Source organism: Podarcis raffonei, chromosome 8 (assembly GCF_027172205.1).
Source record: "Podarcis raffonei isolate rPodRaf1 chromosome 8, rPodRaf1.pri, whole genome shotgun sequence".
NCBI classification, from domain to species: Eukaryota; Metazoa; Chordata; class Lepidosauria; order Squamata; family Lacertidae; genus Podarcis; species Podarcis raffonei.
The window spans coordinates 12,018,136-12,043,512 of NC_070609.1; the positions used below are offsets into that span (position 1 = coordinate 12,018,136).

A 25,377-nucleotide genomic window follows, 5' to 3' on the forward strand; every position below is an offset into this window, starting at 1 on the left:
ATTTTCAAGCTCCAGGCTAAGACCTTTCTGTTTAGCCAGGTCTTTGGTTCATTAATGTCGCCTCCTATGGCGGTGATTATCTTTTGGTGAGGCGGGTTGGACTTGGCCCATAATTTGTTCCTGGATGAGAGGCTGAGCATTTTTTAATTGCCAGTGTTTTAAATTTTCTCTGGTTTTAAATTGTTTTGATGTGTTGCATTTTATTTTTGTCTAGTCATCCTTAGACTGGGGTGGGGGGTAAGGAAGAGTAAAAAGTCACATACCAATTCATTAAATAAAAATTAATGGAGGACTGAGCGGGTAAGACCAATAGTGGGTCCAATGATCAGGAAGGTGGTTTCTGCTCACGCTGTCGGTGGAAGTAAGAGGCAGATGGGGCTTGCCAACCTGCGAGGGTAGTCCATCTAGGAGAAGGAAAGCTCTGATCCTAAAACCTCCTCTGCCATCTGGGATATGTTCAGGAGAAGAAAATGCTAAGGAGTAAACCCTACACAAATCTGGAGTGGAGTTTCTAAGATGGTTGGATAGCACCTTGTACGCCTCCCTCTGGCAACTCCTGCAGCCAAGCATATTGCTCTGCTTTCCTCTGGACCACATCAGTGTGGCCGAGAGTTGGGTCTTGTTGCCTGGGCAGCCCAGGGCCTTCATGCATGCTGCCCTGCTTGCACCCCGGGGAGGTCACTTTGGTGCTGCTAATGCAGCAGTTTGACTTCACCCGTTGAGGCGCACTCCATTGTTTCTCTGCCAACAATGAAATGGATCAGCAGTAGAGTCAGGACAGGCAGAAGAAAGTACAGTACTTCTTTCAAACAACTTGGTTACTGAGTCCACTGCCACAAGATAGCTTTAAGTGGCTTAAAAGGGGATTAGCGAAATTCTTGGAAGAGGGTGGTTGAGTATTATTATGGGATACCCACTGCAGCAGGAGGTGTTGTGGCGAGCTGTTGTAGGAGCTGTAAAGGAACTTGGTCTCTGAGCTTACCTGCTTTGTCCCTGCTTCGCAAAGAAGGGTGTATCCCTAAAGCAGGCATCGGCCTCTGGGGAGGTGCCAGTTCAAATGCTTGTTTAATTAAGGGGTGAATGAAATTTTTGTGTGTGCGCGTAAGCAAAGGTTTGCTAATGAAGAGCAGGTGTCTTCTAATGAGGGTTAGAATTATGGAGCCAGCTCCAATTATCGGGGAAGGGGAATTAATTTCATGCAGGAGAAACGTGCCGCCGGTTGCCGAGAGGAGAGCCCCAATACCCCCCAAGGTGTTGTGAGCTCACAGCTGAGGGGCGCTGGGGTCCTGGATGCATGTGGCAGCCTCTCTCTCTGCTGTGGCTCAGATATCAGGTTTAGGCTCATGTCTTCCGCCAAGAGCATTTACAGACAGAAGAGCGAGTGTGAGTTGCGCCTGCCTCTCCTCACAACTCCATGATGTTTGTATCAGCTCTGCTTTCTGCTGTCTAAGTAACCCTCCTGACCTCTTGAGTAACTGTACTCCCCTTTGAGGGCGATGCTCACAATCCATCTGCTGCCGAATTCTACAGATTCTCCACTTCCCTGTTCCTTCAAAACAAAAGACAAAACATCCTCATTCTCAGACAGAACCAGGATCAAGATTACTGTGCTACCTTTCTGCAGCTTCTGCTGCACTACACCCTGGCTAGGGCTGAAGGGCTTTTCAGCCCAGCCACACTTGAGGGGTGACAGCTTCCCCATCCCTCTCATTGTGCAATCTTGCAGCCTTTGCACAACTCGTTTTGGGTCCTTAGATCACAAATAGAGCGATTCACAAATAGGAACACTCCTGGGTAAACCTCCGAATCTACTAGTCCTCTCCTGCCAGTTCCTGGAATCTTAGGTTGACTTCTGGGGCAGAGACAGATTGACAAATGGAAGGAAACCCGAGAGGAGTCACAACGATGATGAATGTGCCACCGCAAGGCAGTTTGGGAGAGATTTACAGAGCTGAAAGCTCAGTTCTGCTGTTCCGAACTGGGATATGCAAGCACTGTTGGCGTGTTGTGTGTGCATGCTCGCTCGCTGGCTAGTTGCAGGAACACGCCTTGCCTTCGTGTTGGTGTTGTCGCCCAGGATTTATAGATCTGTGCTGGAGTTGCACATGGGGAGCTGCAAAGCCTTTTCCAGGTAGCCCTAAGTTTGGTGACTGGGAGCATTGTTTGTCTGAGCACTTTTGATCCTTGCCGCCAAGGCTGACCCCTGCCAATCTCTGTGGCTGAGGGGGACCTGCACAGGGTCTGCAGTCTACAGATCTGGTTTTCTGGACTTTTTTTGGGTAGTCTGGTGGCAGAGGGAGGGTAGCATCTGTCTACATGGAAGCTGCACCTTCCACCTGGGAAGTAATTCCTCCTAATACTGGAAGTTCATCGGCTTATGCTTACTTGCTGGTAAAAGGCATTCTGCCCTGAAGGACACAAGCGGAGACCCTCATTGAGACAGGTAGACCCAGCATCTCTCTCTCTCTCTCAGAGGTATATTCTGTTCGAATATGGAAGCTATTTTTTGCTACGATGACTAATATTATTCCGCAGCAGACGTGAGCAGTCTGGCCCAAGGACCATGCGTGGTCCTTGGCCTAATTTCATGTCGGTGGCATGGAGGGGGGAAATGGGGGTGGAAGAGGCAGAAAGAGAGCTAGAGAGAGAGAATTGGGGTTTCCTCACTTTTGGTTTGGTCTCATCCACCTGCAGCTCTGGCCCCCAACAATTTATCCTTGAGGGAAAGTGGCCCTCAACATAAGAAACGGCTCCCTGCCCATAATTCCCAATATTCATAGCACACTTAAATCAATTTTTGCTCATCTTTTCTGAGCCTGGGTACTGAAAGTTGGCCAGAATGAAAAAGATCCAGGTTGGATGTAACACTAAACTGTAATTTGGCTCTACTTGCAATGAGCCTGCAGGATTCTTGGGCTTGTCTGCTCTTTCCCTCTCCTCTAAGGCGCACCAGGGGAGATCGAAACACTTGCTTCCTTGTTTAAACGTATCACAGTTCGTCATTATGCATGAAGCTGGGCCAAACTGAGCTTAAACTGTGTTTTATTGAAACAGGGTTTAGAGTTGCATCTGAACCAGGCCGGCGGCTTTCCTTTGGGATATACCGAGGCTCTGAATTGAATCCTTTGCTAAGGAATTTGGACAGCGCAAGCCGAAAGTGAGATGGTTGTTCAGCACCATGTTGACATAACCTGTAATAACCTCCTGCCATCTCATCTCTGCTTCTCTCACTTCTGCACCAAACTGAGGATGCAGAAGTCGCTACCTGCCTGAGCTCTAAATCCACACACACAGACACACATATTAATGCTGTTGGGGCGCTGGTGCTGGTAGATGGGGGTGGAGTCTTCCTCCATTGATGGCTTTGCACTTCAAAGAGGATTTACCAAGAGGATTTTGCAGCCCTGGCGAACAGCACTTGGGAAACAGCACTGTCAAGAGGGAGAGAGGTTCCTACAACATGGAGCTAAAGTAACCCCCACCTCCCCTTTGGCTGGCACTGCTGGCTGCAGCTCTGTGGCTCCTCCCTTCCCCAGCATGACCGGATCATACCATGGTAATGGTGGGCTTCTCTAAAGGGGCAGAGAGGAGAAGAATGTGCTTTGCATGGTGGAGAGGTTTGGAAAATACAGGAAAAAGAGACTGGATTACAGGCATACATCCAGAGAGTGAGGAATCTGACCTTTGCTCGGTTGCCAGGGCAGTTCTCAGGACCCCTCCATTGAGCATCTGACTTCTCTGGGGACTAGAGAAGGGCTGCCTGCTGAGAACTGGCAAGCTTTGCCCGGTTTCAATTCTCAAATGTCTCATTGGCATGCGATAAAAGTTATTCAGACACTGCCAAAGAATATGGAGAAGGACAAGTCGCTTTCTGGACCTGTCGCTCCACCCCAGAGTGGCTCAGAACCTGCAATTAAGGGTGTAATCTACCCGCAAATTCATCACATCCTCTTTTTTTAAAAGTGACTTTCAGAAAGGCTTTAACTCTTGAGTTGTGTCAAATGTTAGTCATACTCGTATACCCACCAAAATGAGTGGACCTAAGTTAATGGTGCCCATTGATTTCAGTGAGTCTACTCAGAGTAAAGCTGAGTTGGCTACGCCGATCTGTTTTTAAACCTTTCCCCCCCCCCCCCAAAATGATGAAAGAGCCTTGTTAGTTGCTGGTGCAGATCATTCCTGATCTGTGTACATCTGTATTAGTCTCATGTCTTCCCAACAAAACACCCTGGGAACGTGTGTGTGGTTTTAAAAATAAATAAAGATAAGCTCTTTATTTCCAGGGTTTTCAAAAGCTTGCAATAAAGCACTGTGTGGGCAACCTCATGTAACACAAGCACAACCCAAACATACAGGGCACATCTGCTGCACAATGTAAAGAGAAGTACTAGCAAGGAGAGTCCTCTCAAACATGACCTTTCAATCCTTGGTGCCACTATATTGTCTTGAAGGTAAAAAGTGTCTTGGCAACAGGCCTAGCCAGAGGCACTACAGAACTCCTTTGACCTAATTGTTTTATGGCACTGAGATCAGACCAGCCCATCTCTCAGAAACCCTTAGCCTGAGAAAAGTTGAGGCATTTAATCAGGTATATTTTTGCATAGCAGACGGGGGCTTCTATAAGGAGGCAATTTCTCTTGAAACGGGCACAGCCCTGCCTCGTTCTCTTGGGATGGAAATATTGTTTACAGTCTCTAAGGGTCTGTCTAGACGTGGGGTATCCCCATATTGTGCATTCCAGAAGCTTTGGGCTATGGCTGTGTACACACTGTACCTTTGAAGCACTGCCAAAGCACATTCCTTCCCTCAAAGAATTCTGGCCACTGTAGTTTGACCATCACAAACTTACAATTCCCAGATACCCTTAGCAGACTACAGCCCCCAGGATTCTTTGAGGGAAAGAATGTGCTTTGAGTGTGCTTTAAGTACAGTGGTACCTCAGGTTACAAACACCTCAGGTTACAAACACTTCGGGTTACAGACTCTGCTAACCTGGAAGTAGTACCTCGGGTTAAGAACTTTGTCTCAGGATGAGAACAGAAATCATGTGCTGGTGGCACGGTGGCAGCGGGAGGCCCCATTAGTGAAAGCACGCCTCAGGTTGAGAACGGTTTCAGGTTAAGAATGGACCTCCGGAATGAATTAAGTTCGTAACCCGAGGTACCACTGTACCTGCTGGGACTGATGGGAGTTGTAGCCTACAATCTCTGGAGAGCACTTTGTTGACTAAGCCTGATCTGGACATTACACAGCAATGGCGGCAACTCCCTTTCTTGGGCTTCAATCCAGATTGGGATCGCGACACACAAGAATGACCCTTAACATCTTTCTCCCTGTACCACATTTCTGATGCAAACCATCTTATCAGCCAAAAAGGAACTAGTGGGGTGGTGGCAGCGGTGGGAGATTTTAGACAAGAAATGGCTCAAGGAGGAAGTGGTTTAATCCTCTTGCCTGTATGCTGTGATCCTGGTATGACTGCTGGTTCTGTGCAAAAAGAAGAAAGAAAACAAGGGGAAGGGAAAAGAGGAAGTGGCTGTTGCTAAGCATGCTTAGCATATTGTGCATTTTGACTTGGACTACTTGTGACAGCCCTGCTCCCTCCTTGACAGGCTGAACCCCAGCCACTAGGCATGTATGCAAAAATAATAATTTCCAGCTTCAAATAGGCAGCAAAACCTGGCATACACATCCCTTAGCACCTTGCAAAGCTGCCTGCCTGCCTGCTTGCCTGCCTGCCTGCCTGCCTGCCTGCCTCTCTCTCTCTCTCTCTCTCTCTCTCTCTCTCTCTCTCTCTCTCTCTGTGTGTGTGTGTGTGTGCGCGCGTGTTGCACATATTTTTGGCTGTTTCATTGGGGGAGTGTAGCCTGTTGTTGTTTTTTTGGTAAGGGTGTTGTCTGACTTTTTTGTCTGTGTTTTATTTGTGTTTGGGGGAATATAGGTGAGATTCCTGTGTTTTTGTTGTTGTTGTTGGGGTGCTAGTGGTGGTTATCAGCATTCTCAGTTTTTCCTCCTCCTGTGAAGTGGGTATTTTGTGGGGCCCTCAAGTTATTTCGAAATGTGGCCCCTGAGCCCAAAACATTTGGAGACCCCTGACTTAGCGAATCACAGTTGCACAGTCCTGCTCCAATCGATACCTTTTGTATGTTGGTCTGTATCTGAGAGCCTGGAACAGACACGGGCTCAGTTTGCACATCACCCTAAACCTTGGCTTAAGTGCTACATTTACGCGCTGGAACAAGCCAGAGCAAAGCCTTGGGCTCGCTTGCTCTCTTCTCCTCCTGCCGAGAAAAGGATTTTGCCAGCATTTTGTTCCAGTTTCAAGAATCTTGGCTTGTTGCATCGTATCAGATCGTTGTTTAAAACATGCTCTGGTTAGTTAAACAAGCCAGCTTCATAACTCAGAGTTTGAAATTGGTTTGTTATAAACCATGATCTCTGGTTGGTACAGCACAATGAGCCAAGATTCTGTGAAACGGAAATTAAACACTGGCAAAGGGGAATTGGGGCGAGAGCCAGTGTGTGAACTCAAGGCTTTGTCTGGACTCACTTTCACTGGTGCATGTCGTTCTAAGCCAGGGGTGGGCCGGTTCTCAGGGTCAAAGGGCCACATTCCCAGGGGAAAACGATTGGGATCACACACAGTGGGCAGCAAGCAGGGCCAAAGCAAAAAGTAGGCGGGGCCCAAAAGTGTGGAAGTTGCCCACTAGGGTGCTTGGGGCACTGTCCCACCAAGCTCACCCACCTGCCACCTGCCTGCCTTCTTACCTAGAATCAGCTTCCTTCTCCTTAGTCTCAGTGTTGTCCTAGAAGATGAGGATGATGGAGACAAAATTGGCTCTGCCTCCTATGTGCTTCCTGTCTTCTTCCCCACCGGTCCCAATGGGCACCATCCACTGAAAGAAAAAATGTATTGGGTCCCCTTCTTTTATGTTTCCTCTCCTCAGAGGCGTAGGAAGGTGAGGTGGTACCCGGTGCTGAAAATTTCTTGTCACCCCACCCTCCCACAATAAATATATATATATATATATATATATATATATATATATATATATATATATATATATTGCCTGCAAAAATGGTTTTACGTTATTTCATATTTTCTTACAAAGGAATGTGGATTCTGAGCCTCTGATAACAAGTAGGCGACTATGGACAGATACTTAAATCTATAGGATGGATTGTGTTTTGGCTTGTGTTATTTTATTTATATTTATTGTTTATTTATCTTAATAAAATTTATTTATTTTAAAAAACCTGTAAAGTGGTTTACCAAAACAAAAAAACACCACAGCAGTAAAATCGAGAGAAATGAACAATACTACTTTAAAACATACAAAAGCTAAAATATTAAGATTAAAATTACTTCAACTTCCTAAGCATCTAGGTACGCGTGCCTAAAGAAGAATGCTTTTAGCAGGCGCCCGAAAACAGTCTAGCAAAGGCACGTGCTTTGTTGAAATATCAGCCTTCACGACATAGGAAAACGGCCAAGTAAACAGCTGTTTTCGTGGAGGAGGGTCAAGATATTAACTGATATGCATGAAATTTCATATGTAGCTATATAATCCCCAGTGTAGAAAGATAAGACCTTTGGAGCGGGCATTTTTTTAAAAAAGTTTTTTATGAACCGCCCTAGTAGGGCAGTAATTGTTCCTTGATAATTTGTCACCCCCCTCCATGATGGCACTTGGGGCGCCCCCCCACTCCCCTTTCCTACGCCCCTGCCTCTCCTCTCTCCGTTACTCATTCAGCATCCATTGTTTTTCCCTCAGTCTCTCCAACACAGACACACACTCCTTCTCTACCACTTCGTTTATCCCTCTCTTTCTTGCATTCTTCTTTCTTGCATTTTATGCTGTGAACTGCCCTGAGATCTATGGATGAAGGGCAGTAGACAAATATAAACAAACAAACAAACATTCAGTGATTCTCTTTCCAGGCTTACGAAACCTCTAAAGCTGAGTTTCCTAAACGTGGGTCTCCAGCTGTTTTTGGACTACAATTCCCACCATCCCTAGCTAGCAGGACCCAATGGACAGGGATGATGGGAGTTGAAGTCCAAAAAACAGCTGGAGACCAGGCTCAGTCTAAATGATTGGTTTAGATTTACATCCAATATGGCCCCTCTCACACTTAGTTCTCATTACGATGCTAAACTGCCTCTGGGATGTTACCACTTTGAGGCTGTGGTTTGGATTCCCATGGTAGACTATTCGTGCGGGTTCATCCTCTTCACATGTCAGTGCAGAAGGCTAGGCTAAACCCCCTGACTGCTTGTTTTCTGTGTGGGGGAATGTTGTTCTTGTTGTTTATTAGCTTTTTTCCACGGAGGAACATTCCCTCACCTGCAGGAGCCCCCACCTGCAGCCTGAAGTGGTGCAGCTCAAGCCCTGATTTATCAACACCTTAGGCCTCAACCTTAGTATCGCCCCCTCTACCTCTGCCTGCACCCATGTTCCACTTTGCATTTATAATGAGCTTTATTTATGTACTTATTACACTTGTGCTCAACCTTTCCTTCAGTGAGTTCAAAGTAACATACACTAAAATTGGAACGATGCAGAGAAGATTAGCCTGGCCGCTGCGCAAGCATGACACGCAAATTCGTGGCGTGTTCCACATTTTTCCAATAATGCTTTCACATTAAATAAAAGTAGCATCCATGGTTACCTCAACCCCTCATTTTATCCTCACAACAACCCTGTGAAGTAGTCACAGGCCCAAAATCGCCCAGTGGACTTCATGGCTGAGTACGGATTTGAACTTTTAAAAAAAAAAATTAATCTTTTTTTTCTATACAAACAACAACCGCAAAAGACACTACAACAAAAACCATAATAACAAAAATAACACAATGTAACAATTCAGATTTAAATACACTGATATACCTATGATTGCACCTTTTAAACAATTTCCCACCTCTCTCTTCTCCTCCCACTTCCCACCACTTTCCGCCTTATCGCTTAAGTATTCCTTCCAGATTTCTTCATATTTATCCATTCTTAATTTGTGTCGACATGCAATTCGTTCATATGTAGCTAATTTGTCCATATTATCAATCCATGTGCTCAACTGAATCTTTTTGCGGCTCTTCCAATTCATCAGGGATTTGAACTTGAGTTTTCCCAGCTCAGTGCTCTAACCACTACACAACACTGGAGGCAGGAGCAGAGTCAAGTCAGTTTGCTGTGACATGGCACTTGGGGTGTCCAGGGGCACTGAGGCAGACTTCTCCCCTGACAGTCTGGATCTGGTTTGGGGCCTCCCAACCTGCTGGGATCTTTCCCAGGATTCAGTTCCTTCAGCTCCCATTCTCAACCCCTTTCGCCTCCTCAATATCTTGGCCAACAGTGTGACGCACCAGCAGCAGCAGCAAAAAAAAGAAAAGGAAAAAAAGCTAGTGCTATTTTAGGCTGCATCAGCAGAAATATAGTGTGCTGATCAAGGGAAGTCGTAGTACCACTCTGTTCTGCCTTGGTAAGACCACACCTGGAATACTGTGTCCAGTTCTGGATGCCACAATTTAAGAAGGATGTTGACAAGGTGGGACGTGTGCAGAGGAGGGAGATCAAGATGATCAAGGGTCTGGAGACCAAGCCTTATGAGGAAAAGTTGAAGGAGCTGGGTATGTTTAGCCTGGAAAAGAGGAGACAGAGAGGAGATCATAGAACTGTAAAATGGAAGGGGCCATGAGGGTCGACCTTCTGCAATGGAGGAATCTTGTACCCAATGTGGGGCTTAAACCCACGACCTTTGAAGATGGCTGTCATATCTAAAGGGCTGTCACATGGAAGATGGAGCAAGTTTGTTTTCTCCTGCTCCAGAGGATAGGACCCAAATCAATGGATTCAAGTTACAAGAAAGGAGATTCCGACTAAACATCAGGAAGAACTTTCTGATGGTTAGAGCTGTTTGACAGTGGAACGGACTCCCACGAGAAATGGTGGACTCTCCTTCCTTGGATATTTTAAAGCAGAGATTGAATGGCCATCTGTTATGCATGATCTTGTTGAGATTCCTGCATTTGTAAGGAGTTGGGCTAGATGACACTCCAGGTCCCTTCCAACTCTACAGTTCCACGATTCCATATCCATGGGTTTGATGAGAATTATTATTTTTCCCAGTTTATTTCCCACCTTCACCATCTCGTCCCAGGGCATATTGCAGCAATTTAAAAAAATCAATGATGTACGATCATGGGAATAAGGACGGTTCCGAAAGCATATACCTCACATGTCAAAGGCCATGTCCCTTGGCTTGGTGAGAACCTGCTGCTGTTTTGCACATCTTACTGTTAAGTTGCCCTACTAATGATTTAAAATAGCTCTGTGCAGGGACCTGCAACAGCCCTGCAATCTCACAATGTGGGTCTCGCCTTCTCCTGTGAGTTATATTCTGTTGTGTTAGCTCTTGATCCAGCCACTTGCACATTTTCACATGATTGTTATTTTCTTGCTTCGTTGGCCATAGGGTATTTAACCTCCGTAATGATAATACATTCATGGATTGTGTCAACACTTGAATTAAACCTTTGGTTCTCTAGTGCTTTCACATGAAGGGATCATGGGCTGCTTTGATTGAGGTGGCACTAGAAACTGCAGCTTCTAGTGCATGTTAAGTAACAAAAGCTTTTTCGAGTGCCTTCGTTCCTTTCAACATCCATTGTTGTCTGCGGCCTCTAGATCGGGAAGATGTTCTTGCAATCCTGCAGGTGTGTGTACGGTTATCGTCGGTAGGAATCGTTGTGTATGCTGCGCTGCAAATTACAAAATGAAAACCTAGGTGTCTATAACAAGCTTTCCGCCATATAAATTCATGCCCTGGTAACCTCAAGGTGGTATTCAACTAAGTTGTACCCACAGCAGACTCATTAAAGCTAGTGAACTTGGCTAAGTTAGGACCAGTAATTTCAATGGGTCTACTCGGAGTGAGACCTAGCTGAATGCTACCCCCTTGATTACTGAATCTTTGGGCCTGGGCTCAAAGCTCCTGCCTGTGCAAAATGTCACAGCTAGACTCCTGGTGGAGATAGCAAACTACTGCCAGCAAACCAGCCTGCTCCTTAATAGCTTGCACTGGCTGCCCATTTGTTACTGGGCCAAGGTCAAAATTCTTACATTAATTTACAAGACTCTTCACAATTTGGGCCAAGGATATCTTAAGGACCTGGTCCCTTATATCCGTGCCCATATCCACTGGAAGCCATTCATTCAAAAGTGTGAGTAGTAGTAGTAGTAGTAGTAGTAGTAGTTATTTCTTCCCTCCTGGCTGAGATTAGACAAGCCTATGGACCTTTCTTTTCTTTAAGCAGACATTTTAAGGAAGTTTTCTGTTTCTATTCATTTTATTCATTACACCCCGTAGAAACCTCAACAATAAAGCGTTACAGAAATACCTTGAGTAAAAATGTAAAAAAATCAATATATTGCACAAATGAAGCAAACGGTCAAATATGTACCGGTACTTGGGCCACATTCACACAATTTATTTATTGCATACCACCATTATCTTCCAAGGTACTAAAAGTGGTTGTACAAGGTTCTCCACGTCTGCATTTCATCCACACAACAAGCCTGTGAGGTAGGTTAGGCTAAGAGATGATGACTGGCCCAAGGTCACCCAGTGTTAGCTTCATGGCTGAGTGGGGATTTGAATGCTGGTCCCCCAGGTCATAGTCCAACACTAACCATTATTTCAAAGAATTCTGGGAGCTGTAGTTTCTCAAGGGTGCTGGGAGTTGTTAGGAAATTCCTATTCCTCTCCTCCTATTCCATTCCCAGAGTTCTTTAACAGTCAGTCATTTCCCCAGGGAACTCGGGGAATTGTAGCTCTGTGCTGGGAACAGTGGTTTCCTAACAACTTTCAGCACCCTTAAGAAACTACAGCTCTTTGTTTATATAATATTTTTTATTACGTTTCTTTCCAAATTTTATACATTACAAACAAGGAGTTTACAAGAAACCATTTTTTTTTTTTTTTTTAACAAAAATCCCAAATTGGACTTCCCCACCCCTTCCGATTCTGCGTTCTTTATATTAACAATGTCAGCAATTTGTTACCTTATGTCATACCTTATTGTAACTTTTGCATGTTATGTATCTATATTCAATGTATTATGTCAGAATTTTTATACCTTTAAAATAAACATAACATGTTCAATTTCATATTATCTCCTTTTCTCTTTTATCACTTAGTTTACTATTTACTTAATCATAATTGCTAAAGCGTATCATTTTCAAATCATGCACCGTCTTAAAATTCATACAGTTTGTAATACTTTTGCAAGTAGTCTTTAAACTTTTTCCAGTCCACCTCAATTGTTTCTACATCCAAATCTCGGATTCTGCCGGTCAGTTCAGCTATCTCCATGTAGTCCATCAACTGCGTCTGCCATTCCTCCAGCGTGGGTAAATCTTGTGTCTTCCAGTTCTTTGCGATGAGTATTCTTGCTGCTGTACTAGCATACATAAACAAAGTTCTGTCCTTCTTTAACACTTTCTGGTCTACCATGCCCAACAGGAAGGCCTCTGGTTTCTTGGGAAAGGTATACCTAAATACCTTTTTCAACTCATTGTAAATCATTTCCCAGAAAGCCTTAACCTTTGGGCATGTCCACCAGAGGTGAAAGAAAGTCCCCTCTGCTTCCTTACACTTCCAACATTTATTGTCAGACAGGTGATGTATCTTAGCTAACTTGACTGGGGTCATGTACCACCGGTATATCATTTTCATAATGTTTTCCTTCAAGGCCGTACTGGCCGTGAATTTCATTCCGGTGTTCCATAACCTTTCCCAGTCTTCAAACATAATGTTGTGTCCAACATCCTGTGCCCATTTAATCATAGCAGATTTAACTGTCTCATCCTGTAAATTCCACATAAGCAGCAAGTTATACATTCTAGATAACAGCTTTGTCTTTGGTTCTAACAATTCTGTCTCTAGTTTCGACTTTTCCACCTGGAAACCAACTTTTTTGTCCATTTTGAAAACCTCTTGAATTTGAGCATAATGTAGCCAGTCTCGCACCTTATTTTTTAGTTTGTCCTGGCTCTGCAACTTCCAATTGTCTCCAATTTTTTCAGTCAATTCCCAATATTTCGGCCAATAGGCCTCCATATTGGGTCTTTTTCGGGCCTTGGCCTCCACTGGTGATAGCCACCTCGGAGTTTTACTCTCTAGTAAGTCTTTATATTTCATCCAGACTGCAAAAATTGCTTTTCTGACAATGTGGCTTTTAAACAATTTATGTGCTTTAACCTTGTCGTACCATAGGTATGCGTGCCATCCAAAAGCATTATTAAAACCTTCCAGATCTAGGACATCGGTGTTTTCCAACAAAAACCAATCTTTCAGCCAGCAGAAGGCTGCAGCTTCATAATACAACCTCAAGTCCGGCAGGGCAAACCCCCCTCTTTCTTTCGAATCTGTTAATATTTTAAACTTTATTCGGGGCTTTTTGCCCTGCCAGATAAATCTAGATATATCCTTCTGCCATTTTCCAAAGCAATCCACTCTGTCCACGATCTGTAAGGTTTGAAACAAAAATAACATTTTCGGCAACACATTCATTTTTATAGCTGCAATTCTTCCCAACAAGGAAAGTTTCAATCTTGACCAAATTTCTAAATCCTTTTTAACTTCCAACCAACATTTCTCATAATTATCCTTAAATAAATTCAAATTCTTGGAGGACAAATAGATCCCAAGGTATTTCACTTTTTTAACCACATTCAGTTCTGTTTCTCTCTGAAACCCCTCTGTTTCTGTAATTGTTAAATTTTTGGTCAGAACCTTAGTTTTTTGTTTATTCAACCTAAATCCCGCCACCCGACCAAATTCAGATATAAGTTCGAGAACTCTTTTTGTACTGGATTCTGGCTCCTGCAGTGTCAAAACTAGGTCATCTGCAAAAGCTTTCAGTTTATATTGTTTCACTCCGACCTCTATCCCTTGTACCAACCGGTCCTCTCTGATCATATTCAATAGCACCTCCAGGACTGAAATAAATAACAGAGGGGATAGAGGGCACCCTTGTCGTGTCCCTTTTTCAATTTTAAATTCCTCCGTCACCACATTGTTCACTATTAATTTAGCTTTTTGTTCTGAATAGATTGCATGTAATCCATTCTCAAACCCCCGTCCCACTCCCATCCCCTCCAAATTCTTCTTCATAAACATCCAAGATATATTGTCAAATGCTTTCTCCGCATCAATAAAGATTAACACCGCCCTTGTGTTCCTGTTAGTCTGCAAAAGTTCTAAAATGTCAATGATGTTTCTAGTGTTCTCATATAAATGTCTACCAGGGAGAAAGCCAGCTTGGTCTTTATGAATTACTTCATTTAAGACTTTTTTAAGTCTATTTGCCAAAATGTCTGCAAATATTTTGTAATCCACATTTAGGAGTGAGATGGGACGGTAGTTTTTAAGCTGAGTCTTTTCAGATTCTGACTTAGGTATCAATGTGATGAAGGCTTCTTTCCACGTTTCTGGTGCCCTCTTCCCATCCATAATCTGGTTACATACCTCCAACAAAGGTTGTATCAAATAGTCCTTCAGAACCTTGTAATATTTGGAGGTAAGTCCATCCGGGCCTGGAGATTTGCCTAGTTGCATATTCTGAATGGCACCTTCAATTTCCTGTGTGGTTATTATAGAGTTCAAGATTGATCTTTTATCTTGAGTTATTTTTGATAGTCCATTTGTCTTTAAAAATTGATCTATCTCTGGTTCTTTCTGGGGCCCCTGTGCATACAGTTCTTTGAAGTATCTGTGGAAGCACCTCCTAATTTCTTCTGGTTTCTGTACGGTCCTTCCATCAATCTCTAGATTTGTTATCGTATTTAGCTTTTGTCTTTTTTTCAGCTGCCAAGCTAGCAGCTTTCCACATTTATTTGCTGATTCAAAAGATCTTTGCTTCATCTGTTTTATTTTCCATTCAATCTCCTGATTGATCAATTTTGAGTATTCTGCTTGGTGGAATTTAATTTCTCTCAGCACCTCCTTGGACTTTGGTTTGGTTCTCAGTTTTTTTTCTCCTTGGTGTATTTTCTCCAATATTTTGTCCTTCTTTCCGTTCCAGAGTTTTTTCTTGATTGAATTCTGTTGTATCAGAAACCCTCTCATAACAGCTTTACTTGCGTCCCAGATCGTTCTTTTTTCAACTGTAGTATTCAGATTTATCTCAAAATAGTCCTTTAATGTTTTTTGGGCCTTTTTCACAATCTCTTGATCTCTTAGTAGTGTGTCATTCATTCTCCATCTGAAGGAACCGGGTTGAGTTAATCTAAGTTCTATTTTCAAGGCGTTGTGGTCGGAGCATGTTTTTGGGCAGATTTCCACCTTTTTAGTCTTGGGTGCCAGCCCCCTGGAGGTCCAGATTTGGTCGATCCTTGACCAAGACAGGTGGGCCTCAGAGAAAAAAGTTCCTTCTTTACCTAGGGGGTTCTTTGTCCTCCATATGTCGATCAAATCCAGATTGTCAGTCAGTTCGAAAAAAGTTTTGGGCAGTCTGCCATCAGATGTTAAGTTTTGGTTGTGAGACTTATCCATATGTGTAGACACCACTCCATTCATATCTCCCATCATTATGATGTTAGCATAGTCCAGATAGTCCAGCAACGTCTCATGCAGCTTCTTGAAAAATTCTGATTTCCCGTCATTTGGGGCATAAATTCCTAATATCAATATTTTTTCTCCTTGGGTTTGAATTTCAATTGCCAAAATTCTTCCTTGTTCATCCTTAAATAGAAATTTGGGTATCAGGCTCTCCTTAGCATAGATCACCACTCCTCTTTTCTTTACTTTGTCAGACGAAATAAATTCTTGGCCTAATCTTTTATTTACCAAAACCTTCCTGTGGAGCCTGGTCACATGGGTTTCTTGGAGGCAAATAATATCCAATTGTTCTTTCTTCAATATGTGAAATAACCTCCTTCTTTTCTCCGGGGAATTTCCGCCATTTATATTCCAACTGAGTAGCCGCAGAGACATCCTGAACTATTCTGCTACACCTAGAGCGGTGTATCTTCTTTCTCCTCTGGTTCCGAAGGTGCAGGTATTGCTCCACCTGGGTTGGGTATAGGCCAATTAGCTGCTGCTTCTTTTTGGAGGTCTTCTCCGTGGTCGTGCTGGAACTTTTGTAAGTCCTCTGGTGATCTTATTTTAACCTTCTTCTGTTTGTAAGTGAATGATAGCCCTTGTGGGAACTCCCACCTATAAGGAATTGTGTTGAGTCTCAGTAACTTAGCCAAATCTGAGTAGGTGGCTCTCAAGTCCAATAACTGTTTAGGAATATCTCGATAAATTTCCACCCTTTTCTCTTGTATCACAATTGAGTTTTTGAAGTGTAGGCCTAGTATTTTGTCTCTCTCCTCCCTTGATCTCAAAGCTATTAAGCAGTCTCTGGATCTATCTTTTCTTACTAATCTTCCCAACCGAAAAGCCGATACAATTTTAAAATCAATTTCTTCTTTTAAGTCCCAGAACTTTGTAAACTCTATTGTCAAAAGTCCTTTCAAATCTTCTTGTTCAATTTCTGGGACTGCCCTTAGTCTAAGGTTGGTCTCGCGATTTTTCAATTCCACCAACGAGAGATAGGTTTGTTGGTCCCCTATCTGTTTATGAAGAGGCTTGACTTCCGCTTTAACTTCCTCGACTTCTTTTTTGGCTGATGTTGCAATTTGAACGGCTTCCCCTGCCAATTTACGATTCTCTTCTGTTGCTCCTTGCAATTTTTCAATTGCTTGAGTATGTTGGGAAACCTGATCTGTCAATTTCTGAATCGAGGATGTTGCTTGGTCAATTTTTGTTGATTGGTTATCAATTTTTTGATTTATTGCTGACAGTTGTTCCAAAACTTGTTTCAGTACTGCCTCAGCTCCTCCTGCTGCCATATCTTCCTCTTCAGATTTTTCAGGCTTTTCGGTTTCTACTTTTTGTGTCGCAAGCACAGCTGGAACTGATAATCTACGTCCCTGAGTTAAAGTTGTTTGCAAAAGCTGTGCTTGCTTTTTTGCTTTCTCTTTCTCCTTAGCTTCCTTAGCTTTGGCTGCTCTTGTCTTTCCTGTGCCACTCATCAGTCAACGTTCAAGGTCAAGTGTTGTAATCCCATGGGAAAGGCAAGTCCAGAATTAAAAACAGTCTATTGAGAGAAGGTAAACAAAAAAAAACTTTCCCAGGCCTCTGTATTCCCAATGTCCTCTAGGGGGAGTGCCACCAAAGTTTTAGTAAGAAGAAGGTAACTTTCCACAATTAAAGTCTCTTTGTTCCAACTTTAAAAACAATTTTAAAAACAAATTAGTTCCAGCATGCTAAAAGAAAAGTCCTGCAGAGCCCTTTTCAATATATAACAAAGTTCCAGCAAGGTGCCTGCAATTGTATCCACTTCAGCTAGATGAGCTCAAAAGTTGCAAAAGTATCTGGAAGCTTGCAACAGTTCCGCAGTTTAAACAACTTTACCCGGCCACCCGGGAATTTGGGGTTAGAGTCTTCCCTTGCCCTTGGGGTGTCCGCTCCAGGTCAATTTTATGCTGTATTTATTCTTTAACAGTAAAATTCAAATGTGCACGAAAGTCCCGATTTAAAGCTTCAAAGCTTCCCTGTTCACAGCGCTTTCCGCTCCTTAGACCGTCTGCTTTGATCTTGAAAGCAGTGTCGGAAGACGGACTTCCTCTTTCTCGTCTCCCGTTTTTAGCCAAATTTTCCGATTTAATTTGTAAAATCTTAGGTCCTTACTCACGGGTTTGATGTTTCAGCCCGATGTTTCTTGGAAGAAAGGTCAGCGCTCATCCGTGACAGCCGCGCGGCTTCGCCTCCGCAGAAAGAGCGATGAACCCACAGCACCGCTCCCCCTCCTTCACTCCGGAGCCCCTTACGGGGTTCCTTTTGTGATTTCGGGGTCGCTCCAGGTGCCCGCCGGGTCCCACGGCCACGGACTCACTCTGCCCGTGGTTTATCTTGATGGGTTGCCGCTGTGCCGTCGCGAGCAACCCTTTTCTGCGGTGCCCCTCTTCAGAGCTCGAAGAGGTCCGCCATCACGGTTTTGCGCCGCCTCCGGAAGTCAAGAAACTACAGCTCTTTGGAGGAAGTCATGATTGTTTTCATATCATAATGCTTTAAACATGTGGGATGTGCGGGTGGCGCTGTGGTCTAAACCACTGAGCTTCTTGGGCTTGCTGATTGGAAGGTTGGCGGTTCGAATACCCACAATGGAGTGAGCTCTCGTTGCTCTGTCCCAGCTCCTGCCAACCTAGCAGTTTGAAAGCACGCCAGTGCAAGCACATAAATAGGAAGGTAAACGGCGTTTCTGTGTGCTCTGGTGTCTGTCACGGTGTTCTGTTGTGCCCGAAGCGGTTTAGTCCTTCTGGCCACATGACCCAGAAAGCTGTCTGTGGACAAATGCCAGCTCCCTCAGCCTGAAAAGCGAGATGAGCGCCACAACCCCATAGTTGCCTTGGACTGGACTTAACTGCCCAGGGGTCCTTTATCTTTACCTTTACCTTTATGACATGAATGTTGCCTTGGTTTGCATAAGTTACACTGATTTTGTTAGCTTGTATGTGTGTAAGGGTGTTTGTGAGATGGTGGTGGTGATGATGATTTCTTTTTTATACCACTTTTTATTTTAAAGGAAAAAAAATCTCAAAGCTGTTTGCAACACATTAAAATATTTTTGAAACCCCAAAATAAAACAAATTCAAGCGACAAGGAAGATATTTCTGATCCTTCTGTAAGTGGCATTTTCCTTTCCCCATACTTGGTGAGTGAGAATGAGTAAGGAACTATATGGAACGCTGGAGCTCCAGCCGTTCTCTGCCTTCCGACATCCCACCAGGCACTGCCCAAACATGTTTCAAGTTTATCTTTGTGCCTGGGAAGTCTCAAATGGAGACTTGGTGCTTTTGTTTTGATTGTCTTCGGGGGAAGGAGGAAGAACAGAAGGAATTCTAGGGAGCCAAACTCTGCAGATGATAAATTCCACACTGTCAAAGTGCAATGATGGAAGGGAAGCATTCCAACCCCTCTGTAATTACGATAATAATAATAATAATAATAATAATAATAATAATAATAGGTTTGTCTCATCAGACTCCTGCCCACATTTCCATTCGCGCAATCAGATTGCTTAAAGAGTGATGGAAAGAATGTTTGTCACTCTTTGAGTTGTGCACAAAGGTGGAATAAGGATTCTCCCATGTGTCGGTGGTACGAATACAAAGCCAGGGGGTGGTGTTAATTCTGGGTTAATCCATCTAGAGTGCATATATGTTTTTGTATTTCTAGTTGTTGAATGGGATGGGAAGAGGCATAGGGAAACAGAGAAGTGTAGAGCATTTGAGGACCGGGACATTTGCAGGGAAACCAAAATGCTTGTTTACAAAGCTATTGAACTACCAACCCTACTGTATGCTAGTGAAACATGGACCACTTATAAACTCCATCTCCAACTCCTCAAAAGATTCCATCAATGATGTCGCCGAAAAATTTCACATATCACTTGGGAAGACAGGTGAACTAATACCAGTGTACTGGAAGAAGCAAAGATCACCAGTGTCAAAGCAATGATTCTTCAACATCAGCTTCATTGGACTGGTCATGTTGTGCGGATGCCTGATTATCATCTTCCAAAGCAACTACTCTATTCCGAACTTAAAAATGGAAAGTGTAATGCTGGTGGTCAACAAAAGAGGTTCAAAGACTGTCTCAAAGCAAATCTTAAAAAATGTTGTATAAACACCAACAATGGGGAAACACTTGCCTGCGAGCCCTCCAGCTGGAGAACAGCCTTTACCAAAGGTGTCATGGGCTTTGAAGACACTCAAACTCAGGACACAAGGGAGAAACGCGTTAAGAGGAAGGCACAGTTTGGCAAATCCACAACGTGATCAACTCCAGCCCAGAAACCAATGTCCCCACTGTAGAAGGACGTGTGGATCCAGAACTGGCCTCCACAGTCACTTACGGACTCATTGTTAAAACCATGTTTATGGAAGACAATCTTACTTGGCTTCAAGTGATTGCAGAAGAGGAGGAGGAGGGAGGAGGAGGAGGAGGAGGAGGAGTATAATGGAACAGAAGGCAAGGTGAACCCAGGACTCTTCCTGTCCTTAAAATAGGTCAGCCTTTTTTCTTCTTATTGTTGAAAGACAGCAGGGATGGGGAACATGTAGCCCTCCAGATATTGTTGAACTCAACTCCCATAACCTCTTACTATTGGCCTTGCTGGCTGGAGCTTACGGGAGTTAGGGTTAGGAGTCCAACAACATCTGGAAGGTCACATACTCCCCATCCTTGGATTGCAGATGGGCCAACTAGGGCAGGAATTGACAGTCTGTCTTTTTTTGTGGAGAAAAGCATTGAGCTCTCTTGATGTTTTGTGCGTGGAGGGGGAGGAAGAATTTAGCTTGTCCCACCCTTTTGCTCAGTTGCCATAACGTCTAAAAAAAGAGAGAGAGACAATGCACATGAAGTTAGCGCGAGTGTAGGATTGTTCAGGTGCTGTGCCAAATATGCATTTTGGGAGCAGGCCAGCAAGCTGTCTTCCCTACCAGCACACACACTCTCTCTGCACCTTGTGCATTCTGAGTCACCTCTGAACAGCCCTAAAAACTCTGTATGGGGATTTAATTGCAAATGACTTATCTAAGGTGGCAGATATAGTTGTCCGAAAGGAGGGGATTGGGGCATTTTAACTGCTGCAGCTTTTTGTGTCATAGTCCTCTTTCTGTAGGCGGTCTCCCAGTTCCCGTAACACCATATATTGGCCATCGATTAGCAGTCGATTCAGGGACAGGTGAAATAGATGCCTGCAGAATCAACCCCTGCCACTAGTTGTGGCGCTACCAGGTTGATACTTGCTTTGACAGCTTCATACTATTTACCACGGTGTCTAAACAGAATCTCCATGCTCCAGGGCAGTCTGCCTTCTAAGGCCAGTTGCTGGGCAGTGGGCAGCGGTTGGGAGATGCTACCCTGGTATGCCCTGCTTCTGGGATCCGAGGAGGCTCCTGGGGCACTTGCTAAAGGTGCCCTCTTCTGCCCGACTCTCAGAAGGCATCGTCTCTGCCCCATCCTCTATGGCGTTTTTGCTTGGCCTGCGCCATCTCCTGCCCCTTTTGCAGCTGCCTCCAGCCGCCGGCCTCAAGGTGTGGGTTCCCCCTGCTGCCTCTTTCCCCGAGGCCAGCCTGGCACAGGCAGGAGAAAGGCACACAGAATATCAATCAGGCGCCAGCGCAGAGGTCAGAGCGGTGGGGTGGGGGAGGGGGGGTTCGCTTCAAGGCCGAGAGCCGTGCGGCAGCGTTTCATGCTCCCTGCCTCCCTTTTGTAGAATATCAGCAGCCCTCGTGAGCTGCATCCTTGATGCGCCCGACGCCTCATGCCGGAATCTCATTGCAGCAGGCGCAAGGATGGAGCCTGAGATGGGGAGGGCGGTGTGTGTGTGTGTGTGCACACGCTGGGTGTGTGTGTGTGTCAGGAATTGGAGGTAGTGGTGGGCAATTTTGGAAGCCGGACTGTTTTAGAAGAGAGGTGGGGGTGGAAGGCGAACTCTGCAGGTCCACTTTGAATTATGGCATCAAAGCACCAGGGCAGGTGGCTGCTTGCCAGATTTGATACTCATGCAGGGCTCCTCCTGCTTCTTAAGAGTTGCGGAGAGGAAAGAGTTGGGGCAGGGATGGTGGCAGAAGGCCGCCTTCGCCCAAATTCTCTTCATGTCTTCACCTCCGCAGCTGTTTGTTTGCGGTTGGAGTGGGAAGCTCTCATTTCCCTTATTGATCTGGCAACCTGACCTCCTTTTGAGGTTTGCCTCCTCGCACCGTAGCAGTGCCTTTTCACAGCGGCTTGATGTACAGGAGATGCAAGCGGGAGCAAAAGCTTCATTTGCCGCCGGGGGTGTCACCCGGTTAAATGAAAAGGCAGATCCACACAGCATGCTTTTGAAGCCCACCCGATGCATATTTGAAGCACATGGCTTCCCCCCCCCAAGGAATCCTGGGAACTGCAGTTTGTGAACGGATGCTGTGAATTGCAGCTCTGTGAGTAGGAACCTACCATTTCCGGGATCCTTTGGAGGGAGCCGCGCTCTTTGAATGTAGGTCCACCCAAAATGTAAAAGGCTTTTGTGGGGGTGTGGAGCACAGAGGAGGATGCCCACAGCCTCTCTGCTTGACTTCCCCCAAGGAATTGTGGGAGCTGTAGTTTGTTAAGCATGGCAAGAATAGGAGCTACAGTTCCCAGGGGGGAATCATGTGCTTTTAAATGTGCACTGGGTGTGCTTCAAATGGATCTGCCCAATGTTACCCCTACTCTGAATAGTTCCAGTCTAATCAATAGATTTTAATTAGTCCTGTCCGTTGGTTTCAGTGGGCTTGTCTTAGATGAAGTATTTACCCCAATGTGAGGGTGAAGGCCAGAACGGCAGTGTAGAGTTTTGGGCTAGGACTTGCTGGACCAGGGTTCAAATTGCAATCACCCTGGATAGCGCAGTTGGTTAGAGCATGCTTCTGATAATGCCAAGGTTGCAGGTTTGATCCCTGTATGGGACAGCTGCATATTCCTGGATTGCAAGGGATTGGACTAGAATGATCCACAAGGTCCTTTCCAACTCTAAAGTTCTATGATTCTATGATTCCCCACTTAGCTGTGAAACTCACTGGGTGACTTTGGGCCAGCCACTGCCTCTCAGACTAACCTGCCTCACAGGGTTGTTGTGCAGACAAAATGAGGAGGTGGAGAAGCATGTACAAACCACCCCAAGCTCCTTGGTGGGATATAAATGCAATAAAAATTCTTCTGAGACGCTGCCTGTCACCTGCAAATTTTATTAGCACTTACATTTAATATAGTTAACATTTTTTATAAATTTTTTTTAAAAGCCACATTAATTATGGATCTGCTTTTAAGGTTTTTGACTGATTCATCTATTCACTTAACTGAGCAAAGGTTGCTCCTCAACCGGCCACTTTTCTGAGTTTCTGAGGGCCATTAAAGGCACAGGAGCAGGCTTATTTACAGGAAGGTGGCAACCCCACCAGCTTCCTCATTCGCTGAGTCTCAGTTCATTCTCTTTCCCCCCAACTCCATTTCTTAACTCATTTCCAACATTCTTTTTAAGTTCCTCTGACCCAGATTCTCCTTTTGTGATCTCATCTCCCTCTTTCTTCTCTCCCAAGTTTGCTGTTTTTCTTTCACTTTGCTTACTAATTCGCTCCCTCATTAGCGAGATTATCTCTACACCCCACACCCCGCCGCCCAGAAAAAGAACCCCTTGATGGTAGATGTTTAATTTTGTTCGCCGTCCTTCTCCAGGGCACCAGAAGCTGTTCCGTCTAGAGACTTGATGCTGTGGCCATGCAACCCTTGTGAGGAGGCTTGGCAGATGAGCTTGGCTTCATGCTCAGGGTCTTGAGGTCTATTCATAAAACCATTTTGACGTTTGAGTGGCAGGATGCCAGTGTGTGTGTGTGTGTCTGTGAGAGAGAAAGTGTGTGTTTGCGCTCTGGTTGCGATGAGACTGTGTCTCTCCATCTCCTGGCTCAAGCTCTCATTGAGCTGACGGCCTGCGATCGCAACATGTCACCCAACCATTTGGCGCGCTCGCAAAACCAGTGGCTGTGCCAAAAGCGGTAACTTTGCTGCACGAAACGGGTTGTCTAATTGGCCCAAACTGATTTCCATATGTGGCGTTTCTGAGTAATTATACTTCAGCTAAGATTGTCTAGGCATCAGTCTAGTGGAGGCCCTTTCTCTTCCCATCCACCACTGTAATAATCCTGGCTGTAGCAAAAACTGAGGTCCAGCTCCGAGGGTCTTCTGGCGGTTCCCTCACTGTGAGAAGTGAGGTTACAGGGAACCAGGCAGAGAGCCTTCTCAGTGGTGGCACCCTCCCACCAGATGTGAAACGCCCTCCCACCAGATGTCAAGGAAATAAAAAACTACCTGACTTTTAGAAGACATCTGAAGGCAGCCCTGTTTAGGGAAGTTTTTAATGTTTGATGTTTTATTGTACTTTTTGTATTATTATTATTATAATTATTATAAAATTTGCATTTGAGTCTTTAAATGGCATTCCCCCAAATGTCTGACAAAGGAGGTGTGTACGCATGTGTGTGGGATTGTTGCACGCCACCCCAATTTCTGAGTGATATGAGATTCCAGGGGTTCAACAGGCTTGCCCAGGGTTCGGTTTCCTTGGAGTGAGGGACAGCGGAGATGGTGGTTTCTTGCTTGGGGGGGAGGGTTAGAACTTGAACCAATGGATTCAAGTTATAAGAAAGGAGGTTCCGATTAAACACCAGGAGGAACTTTCTGACAGTAAAGTTGGAACGGACTCCCTTGCGAGGTTGTGGACTCTCCTTCCTTGGAGGTTTTTAAGCAGAGGTTGGATTTCCATCTTTCAAGGATGCTTTAGCTGAGATTCTTGCATTGCAGGGGGTTGGACTAGATGACCCCTGGGGGTCCCTTCCAACTCTACAATTCTATGGTTCTACGATCTTTAGGCTGTATGGCTTATTTATACATATATACAACCTGAGCCTACAGTGTGGGGCATCACAGCATTAACACCTCAAGAGGTCTTTTTTCAATAATAATAATAATAATAATAATAATAATAATAATAATAATAATTATTATTATTATTATTATTATTATTATTATTATTATTTATACCCTGCCCATCTGGCTGGGTTTCCCCAGCCACTCTGGGCGGCTCCAAACAGAATATTAAAAACATGATAAAACATCAAACATTAAAACCTTCCCTAAACATGGGGTCCTGTTTAGAAAGCAAGTCACAGAAAAGACATAGTCACAGCCTTGGCTTCAAGCAGAAATCATGCATGGCTGTCACTCTCTGGCTTCTGTCTGCTTTTAGCCCAGCTCTCTGGCTTTGGCCTTTCTCACTAGGAGCCGGGTGAAGGAGGGGGCCCACCCATTTGCCATCTGGCAAAATCAACCTTGTTTTGTTACACTGATGACCATACATTGGATCATACATAGCTATGTCCCTTGCCTAGCTAATTCCGCAGTGGAATCCTCCATTAGATTTTAACTCTTGCTGGATCCAGGCTTAGGAGGAGAAGGAGTGTGGATTGCTCTAGGGCAGTGGTTCTTGGAACTTTACAGGCCACACTTTCAGAATAAAAATTTGCTTGCACCACACCAATTTCTTTATTGATAAGAAATGCATTAAAACAACAAATAGAAACCACTCCTAGCAGTGCCTGATTTATAACAGAGAACGCAGCTACTTTATAATATCATCATGGGACATCCAGAAAGTATAAAACAATGCAGCTGCATGAGAACACGAATCAGCCCCAAAATATAATGCTGATTGTGCTTGAGTCTTCCTGCCACACTTGCTATCCTCTC

The 25,377-nt window shown here is 44.6% G+C and overlaps 1 protein-coding gene and 1 non-coding gene across 2 annotated transcripts in view; both read left to right on the forward strand.

Moving 5' to 3' along the window:
- Positions 1 to 25,377, forward strand: part of CADM4 (cell adhesion molecule 4) — a 142,516-nt gene that overhangs the window by 61,412 nt on the left and 55,727 nt on the right. The gene's annotated exons all lie outside the window — the stretch shown is intronic.
- LOC128420422 (U6 spliceosomal RNA) lies at positions 8,526 to 8,629 on the forward strand. The gene has a single exon (XR_008332028.1). It is a non-coding gene; the product is annotated as a U6 spliceosomal RNA (small nuclear RNA).